We start from the raw sequence: 6,881 nt of genomic DNA, 5'->3' as shown, positions 1-6,881 counted from the left end.
TAGGAAGTGTTACACTAAGAGTGTTTCGTGATCTTTATTCGAATTTAGGATTCGAATGACCTTGTGACTGGTGTAAGTCTTGAGTTAGGACTGAAGAATAGAACTTGAACAAATGGGGGGTAGAATGTAATTGGATATGAACTTTGTTAAAACATGTAACATTTATGGTAATATGCTATTGTTAGCGGTGCAGTAGGACAATAATTCAAGCTTTACGTGCAAGGTAGACCCAATCAACCAAGAGTTCAATACTTGGTTGGTGACATTTCATTTGTATTAATTTGTTGTCACATTAGCCCAATGACAATAGATATGTGGCCCAAAACGTAAAGTCTCTCATCTCGTCATCCTAAACCCTCTATATCAAGCATCAAGAACGTATTTGCAAATTGTAGAGAAAGATATGCTATTTGAATCAAGAGTCCGTTATCATTTGCACCAGTCCACACATGGAAAGCAGGAAAGGGCTTATTTGCTTCTTCTCTTAGGATTTATTATTTTGTGTAATGGTTATATGTAATATCTACCTTACATGAAAGTGGATCATACAAATGTGTACTCCACCTCATATACAAGTGATGTTATAGACAACTGTTACAGAAAATACCACCACGTCTTTCAAATAGTACTATTCCTCACAAACAAGCTTAGTTTTTTGTTTCAACAGTTTTTTTTTTTCCTATTATTATTTATATATAATATAAAACCGAAGTGTTTGACCATTTGTTAACCTTATAATATCTTGACACATAAGCTTTGTAACTCTTATAATTTTCCTCATCATCATTATTTTTTTTAATTTGATTTATCCTATTTTAAAAGGAAGTATAACCTAAGCAGAAGTCCAACACTAACCTGAGGGAAAGAATGGAGAATTATAAAAGAGTGGTTGGATGCCTTTTTTTTTTTTTTCCTCTTATTTTCTTTCTATTGGTGTCGATTTATGCTTTGTTTTTTCTCTTGCGCTTCGTGGATAGGAGATTCTAGCCTATGCATATATCTCCATTGGTGTTGAATTTGGAGTATTCATAGTCACCACCAAAGACCTTCTCATTAAGGAGAAATTATAAGATCCACATGGTAGACAAGTGATGTGGTCCACCATTCCACTAAAAAACTGCCACTTGTTTAAAATTGTTAGTGAGAAAATTTTTTTAAACAGAAATTAATTACTGACTCAGCAATTTTAAACAAATGGAAGTTTTTTAGTGGAATGGTGGACAAGTGACGTGGTCCACCAGAGGACTCTATAATTTCTTCTCATTAAGGTACACATTTAGGACATTATAAGTCCTAATAAAGATAGCTATTATATATGTCCTTGCATGATTTGTATCTATTTTATAGAATTATGTATTGCTATGAATCATTAGGATCAATTTTCTCATGCTTATCCTGCAAAATATTTATTAAGAAAAAAAAATTTAATTTCTCTCCAACATAAAGAATTATATGCTACAAACTTCATTAACCATTAAAATTGCTTTCACTTTTTTCCTACTATGGAATCAAATGACTTTTACAGTTGGTATTATATATTTTTCAAATGGACATGGTTAAACTCCCCCTTGGTTAAACTCTACATCAGCTTTTTTTTCTTTTTCTTTTTTTAAAATAATTGGAAAAAACCCCAACCTTAAGCAAGTGACTATCTCTTCAAAGCTATCCACAAACCTTAATGTAGCAAGGCTTCTCTTCTAACACTACTCCCATTCAACTTTCAAGCCTCTTGTCCTTCACTCTCTTCCCCCACGATAGTGTTAACCTAGATTCTCTCCCAATTTGTAGGCCACTTCACTTTCCCTTCAAAATCTGATCATGAATCGTGATATATGATTTAAAACACCCACCTCTATTTGGTCCACTTCAGTCCTATTTGGTCCACTTCGGTCTTGTTTGATCCAATTTCGTCCTATCAGGTCCATTCAATCCTATTTTGTCCACATTGGTCCTATTTGATCCACTTCTGTCCATTGTGTCCACTTTGGTTGTATTAGATTCATTAAATCCCATTCAATTCACTTCGGTCCATTCTTTCCACTTTCATTCTATTCAATCCTATTTGGTCCCCTTTGGTCCTATTTAGCCCACATTGCTCCTATTAGGTCCACTTTGTTCCTATTTAGTCCACTATGGTCCTAATCAGTCCATTATGTCCACTTAGGTTCTATTTGTTCCTATTCGGTCGACCTAGGTCTTGTTTGGTCCATTCAGTCCTATTTAGTCCACATTGGTCCTTTTTGTCCACTTTGATCCATTCGGTCATCTTCGGTCAACTTTGTTCCTATTTGGTCAACTTTGTTCCTATTTAGTTCACTTCGGTCCTATTCGGTCCACTTTAGTCATATTTGGTCCTATTTGGTTCATTCAATCATATTCTATCCACTTCGGTACATTTTGGTCCACTTCATTATATTCGGTCCATTTTTGTGCACTTACATAATGGAAAAATATAGGTTTGAGTTGAGAGCACATGTTCTAAGTCCAAATTTATTTTATATATATATATATATATATATATGTATGTATATATAAAAGATCTCAAACTCGTAATATCTAAAATCTTAAGCGTAGCATTTATTGTTGTTACGCTTCTATTAAGCCACATTAACGTAGCATTTGGGATTATTTCAGTCCAGTTAAATTTAAGTGAAGTCTTCCTCATCAAGATAGTTGTGAATATACAAATGTTATCTTTAGGGTAGTTTCTCATTCGTTTTAACGTAATTACTTTTAAGTAATCACATGAGGTTGATTATACCTTTAAACTAAATAAATAAGTAAATTATATATATATATAAATAGAATGGTAGTCGTAATTAATTTAGTAAATATGGGTTAAGGGCTTAGACAAGTAAAAGATCTAAAAAAAGGGTAAAGACAATGGACAAAGTAGACAACTGAACTGACCTAATCCTCTTTCACAATTGTATCATCAGGAACGCCAAGGATATGTTTGTTAAGTATAACTTTTTAATCTTGTTCACTCTTACACTCCACACTTTTTATTAAAAAATTTTGGATCCCTTAATCTTGGAATAAGGTTCTTATTTGTTGGGATGGAGCTCCCTTCTTCATCGTCCACCTGTAGGGTGTAGGATTAGAGGGGGAGATACTTGTCCCATCTCTTTCTTCTCTTCTTTTGAGGCATGGATGAGTGGGAAAATGGGTGTAAAGAACTATTCTGATGAGTCATTTTGTAATGAATATGGCCTGTCTAGTTGGTAGAGTGCATTAAATGAGGAGATGATTGTTGCGTAGCTTGCATGTTTCCATTCTTGGTATCTTGATGAACTTTTGCTTTTAGATGAGATGCTTACCCATCTTCCTCAACCTTTGGAGAGGCTCTTTAGTATTTGGTTGATCAGGATGGGGCTATCCTCAATTTAGTATTCTCGGGGAGTGTACAAATACAAAAATTCTAGGACCACGCATGTGTTTACAACTTGAACACATGACAAGTGGTGATTGGATTGCTTTTCACTAAGTTCCAATGATGTACTTGTGTGTAAATGATGTAATTCAATCACATATTAACAAATTTACAACTTGTGTGTCCATTGAAGAATTGGTACAAATATAGAGTAGTATTTTGAACTTTGTTAGGCACCAAGGAGTAGGAACTCATACAATATATTAATTAAGTTGACAATCTTCTTCTTCCCTTTTTTTTTTTTTTTTTTGAGAAGGAAAGTTGACAAACTTGAATAACATACCTACACATATTTTTTGAACTTCAACTAGCGTTACTCACTTTAACTAGAAACATTAAGATTTCCCAAAGAAGTTTCACTTATGTCTTGTGCATGCACATAACAAGAAATAAATGCATTGTATCAATTATAGGCCCGTCAATTAATAAATAGAACCTAACTCCAAAAGAGTATGCTGTCTAAGTCTCACAACTTGAAGGAAGATTAGGGTTTGTGACAAATTAGCCGCTTGATAATGCTGACAATGTTGATGCTGGTGATAACGATGATGACATGATGGCATTCATTTACTCCATATGATTGTTGGGCATGTGTGGATCATAAGGATAATCACAACCAACTGGAAAATATGGGAGTCTAGCAAGTGGGTCAAGTTCTAGTGAAGCACATGAGTAAGACATGCCACACAAATTACCATTAATAATCTCACAAGGATTTGGAATCATGGGCACTATTAATGGATCCTCATCATAATTTGGTGTTGCGATACTTGGCCCAATAAGCTTATCACCAATATAATGTTGTGTTGCTCCACTACTGATGAAATTTTGATGTTCTTGATTAGGATCAAAATTTTTATGAGGCAAATATCCTAATGACCAGAGTGAATCATAAGAGGAAGAATTTGATGGTGGTGCCATTGGGGGTGGATATTGAACCAAATTGGCAACATAATTGGTTTGCTCTAATTTAAGATCACCATGATCAAAGCCTTACAAATTTGGGGTTGGAGTGGGAAGGTATAGTTGGTCTTGCTGAGAGTTTAGGATCCAATTAGGGTTTGCATTTAGAGAGAAAAGACCTTCCTCAGAGTTACCATTAAAGTGCACATCAGGAAAGGTGGCTATTGCAGGAACATCATAAGAAATTAGCTTCTTCCTTATGCTTGTATTCCAAAAATTATTGACCTCATTATCTGTTCTTCCTGGTAGTTGCTTGGCTATCTGAGCCCACCTGTCCAAATAAGAAAAAAGTTCCCTCTTGCATGAAAAAAATAAATGATATTCATGATGCATGAGGGTGATGATAAGAATAATAATGATAAAAAAAGAGGGGATCTTATTAAATTTACTAAATAGATTTACGAGCTAAAGTATTATATATTAAATAAAATATAAAAAATTTACAATAATTTATTTGTTAGGTTGTTGACGTGTCATGTCATTAATGATATTTATTATCCGGTTAGTGAAGTTTATAAATATATATAAAATAAAAGGGTCATGCTAACGAGTGACATTAAAGTATTAGTTAACAATCTATTTTAGGAAAGTTTTGACATCACTTTTATAGGAAATGAAAAAAGCTGTCAAAACATTAATAGTTTTTTTTTTCTTTTCCCATAAAAATTTTTATAAATACATTATTAACCAATACCCTAATAAAATTCATTAGCATTTCTCAAAATAAAATTAGTAATAGTTTAAATATTTTCAGGAAAAAAAAATTAGATGGTACTTGTTTCCTAAAATGCCTTGAAGTTAGTGATGAGGGTCGCTTCTTTAGGAGAGAAGCGCCCACGTTTTAAGTCAAGTCTGAGATAATTTATCCATCTTAGTCTATAGCTCTTTCCACATCTTTGCAGGCCTGCTTCGTAGAAGCCATACAATGAAACTGGAAGAAAAAAAAAAAAAACAAACAAACAATAAGAAAGAAAATTTGAGAAACAATACTAGGAATCCATGAAAGCTATAAAGCTAGGGCAATTATAAGAGACGAGGGAGCAGTGATAATGTTACTAGCAAATTTTGGGACAGAGCTCCAGCAACCATGGCCATAGTTTGAAATGTAGTTGATGAGTTTCTCATCTTCCTCCGGTGACCATAGTCCTTTGTTCACCTTCTTCTTGTCATAGCACGAGTGATGTCCCATCTCTCTCTAAAATCAGTGTTATGCTCTAAAAGAAGTGTTCGTGCAGCCAATGATAGATGATAAATAAGTACTGGGGATTAAGTTTAAATAGATGAAAAAATCAGAGAGATAGAGAGAGAGATAAGAAGTAATAAAGAAAGGCAGCACTAGCTAGATTAAGCCCTGGCTAGGAGAGGTTACACTTACTTTACACCAAAGAAGAAAAATAAACAGTGAAAGAAAGATATGGCTAATTTGGAAGTGTGAGTATACCTCAACAACATTTAATTTTCTTATATTTCATCAATTAGATATCCTATATTTAGGTGAGAATCATGTAAGGGTTGTGTGTGAGAGAGTGTGAAGAATTCAAGTGTGTGAGCATTTAGAAAGGTTCTCGTGACTAAATCTCATGAGTGACTCGTGACTGGCGACTCGCCAAAATGCCACACGTGTAAAGCATGTAAGAAGCTAAAGGGTCACGACAATTGGAGCACTATAGGACAAAAAAGACAGTCTAGCCTGGCAGTTATCTTGCTACTCAAACTCGCGACTCATCCCAGTTGCAAGTAAGTCACCAAAACACTCTATTTTGCAGAAAAATGTCATTTCACATTCCTCACATATCCTATTATAAATACGCTTATACCCACGAAATGTAGAGAGCTTTCAGAGAGAATTTTGAGAGAGAAACCCTAGAGAAAAACAAGATTGACTCATCCACAATCTTAGACATTTGATTTTCCAAATTTCTCTACTCTCACCCTCTCCATTGACATACCCTTGAGAGTTTCATTAGCCAAATCCTTATCTCACCATACCCACATCAGTGAAGAGGTTATTTGGTGCTTGGGAAGTAGTTCGGAGATGACCAATTTATTTGGTTGATGCAATGGGCTTATTGTGGGATCCAGAAAGCTAAAGAAGACACGGTTAGGCTTAACCTTGTTGGAGCAAGAAACCTGGAGGGCTTAGGTGCATTGGGTAGATTAGGCTTGGAGGATCTATTGCTATTTGTGTATCCTAATTTTATTATTTAGTGGATCATTTTATTGCTTGGAAGGTGGCAGAGAGGTTTTTCGTTGAGTTATTCAATTTCTTCTTCGATAACATGTACCGGTATTATCTTTGTATTTGTATCTTTTGAACCCTTACTCTTGTCTTTTAATTGCTACTGTGTTGTAATTAATTATGGTTTAGAGTTGTTTGTTTATTTGGGTATTGCTTGTACTTATCATTTCGCACATATATTGTTTGAGTATAAGGTGTTGGTTCTATTAAAATTAGGGGTCTAAACATTCATTAGTGTTTTATACA

The 6,881-nt window shown here is 34.4% G+C and overlaps 1 pseudogene; it reads right to left on the bottom strand.

Annotated features, from left to right (window-relative positions):
- Positions 1 to 3,855: 3,855 nt before the first annotated feature.
- Positions 3,856 to 5,585, bottom strand: LOC111998667 (transcription factor MYB26-like; annotated as a pseudogene).
- Positions 5,586 to 6,881: the final 1,296 nt, after the last annotated feature.

Source organism: Quercus suber, unplaced genomic scaffold (assembly GCF_002906115.3).
Source record: "Quercus suber isolate HL8 unplaced genomic scaffold, Cork oak 2.0 scaffold_575, whole genome shotgun sequence".
Classification (NCBI taxonomy): Eukaryota; Viridiplantae; Streptophyta; class Magnoliopsida; order Fagales; family Fagaceae; genus Quercus; species Quercus suber.
The sequence above is the reverse complement of the archived record's forward strand: the minus strand, read 5'-3'. Positions and strand labels throughout refer to the sequence as shown.